We start from the raw sequence: 1,592 nt of genomic DNA, 5'->3' as shown, positions 1-1,592 counted from the left end.
CATTTAACACTCACCCCTTCAGGGTAAATTCTCTCTATTCTCTTTTCCATTTCAAGTAGGATTAACCAATGAGATCAACTAATTTAACACGATTTTAGTAATGTCTCCTACCTCTGCTATTTCAACTCTTCCAATGGAAATTACAGATCAGACAGGGAAGAAGGCAGTAGTTGGACAGCTCAGTAGGAAAATATGTTTTGATGGGTAAACAAGACCTTTCTGAATATGACCTAGAGATTACTGCATGGCCCACCTAATGTGTGAAAGAAACATTTATGTTTATTTAGAGTCTATTTAGTATCTCATAAACAATTCCAAACTAATAGCATGAAAGAAAAATAGAAGCCCTTTTACCCAATTTCATAGTTTTTATACTTAGAGGAAGATTAAGAAGGAAGAATAAGAAGATACCTACACTAGGAGGACTTCAAACAGGGCTGGGGCCACTGGACATCCAGGAAAATGGAGCAAGTGATCGTACAGAATAGTGAGTGGCATAAATTTGTATAGCCCTTTTGAAAAACGATTTGACACTAGCTATGAACAGACATTAAAATTTTTTTCTTGGGGCGCCTGGGTGGCTCAGTCAGTTAACCATCTGATTTCGACTCAGGTCATGATCTCACGGTTTGTGGGTTCGAGCCCCACGTCAGGCTGTGTGCTGACAGCTCAGATCCTGGAGTCTGCTTCCGATTCTGTGTCTCCCTCTCTCTCTGCCGCTCCCCTGCTTAAGCTCTGTCTCTCTCTATCTCAAAAATAGACATTAAAAAAAAAAGCAGTGCTCGCTTCGGCAGCACATATACTAAAATTGGAAAGATACAGAGAAGATTAGCATGGCCCCTGCGCAAGGATGACACACAAATTCGTGAAGCGTTCCATATTTTTTGACATGATACTCTACATGGAAAACCCAATTGACCCCACCAGAAGCCTTCTAGAACTGATCAATGAATTCATTAAAGTTGCAGGATACAGAAATCAGTTGCATTCCTATACACCAAAAATGAAGCAGCCGAAAGAGAAATCAAGAGACTGATCCCACTCACGATTGCACGAAAAACTATCAAATACCTCGGAGTAAACCTAACCAAGGATGTAAAAGACCTATATGATGAAAACTATAGAAAACTTATGAAAGAGATTGAAGAAGACACCAAGAAATGGAAAAACATTCCCTGTTCATGGATCGGAATAAACATTGTGAAAATGTCATTACTACCCAAAGCAATCTACACATTCAATGCAATCCCCATCAAAATTGCACCACATTCTTCTCAAAGCTAAAACAAACTATCCTCAAATTCGTATGGAACTACAAATGACCCCGAATAGCCAAAGTTATATTGAAGAAGAAAACCAAAACGGGAGGTATCACAATCCCAGACTTTAGCCTCTACTACAAAGCTGTCATCATCAAGACAGTATGGTATTGGCACAAAAACAGACACATGGACCAATGGAATAGAATAGAGAACCCAGAACTGGGCCCATAAATGTATGGTCAATTAATTTTTGACAAAGCAGGAAAGAGTATCTGATGGAAAAAAGACTGCCTCTTTAGCAGGTGGTGCTGGGAGAACTGGACAGCAACA

General features: G+C 39.6%; 1 non-coding gene across 1 annotated transcript; it reads left to right on the top strand.

The window, feature by feature from the left end:
* Nucleotides 1-778: 778 nt before the first annotated feature.
* LOC115305785 lies at nt 779-885 on the top strand. The gene has a single exon (XR_003914984.1). It is a non-coding gene; the product is annotated as a U6 spliceosomal RNA (small nuclear RNA).
* The last annotated feature ends 707 nt before the right edge of the window (nt 886-1,592 follow it).

This window comes from Suricata suricatta, chromosome 10 (assembly GCF_006229205.1).
Source record: "Suricata suricatta isolate VVHF042 chromosome 10, meerkat_22Aug2017_6uvM2_HiC, whole genome shotgun sequence".
In the NCBI taxonomy this organism is placed as follows: domain Eukaryota; kingdom Metazoa; phylum Chordata; class Mammalia; order Carnivora; family Herpestidae; genus Suricata; species Suricata suricatta.
The sequence above is the reverse complement of the archived record's forward strand: the minus strand, read 5'-3'. Positions and strand labels throughout refer to the sequence as shown.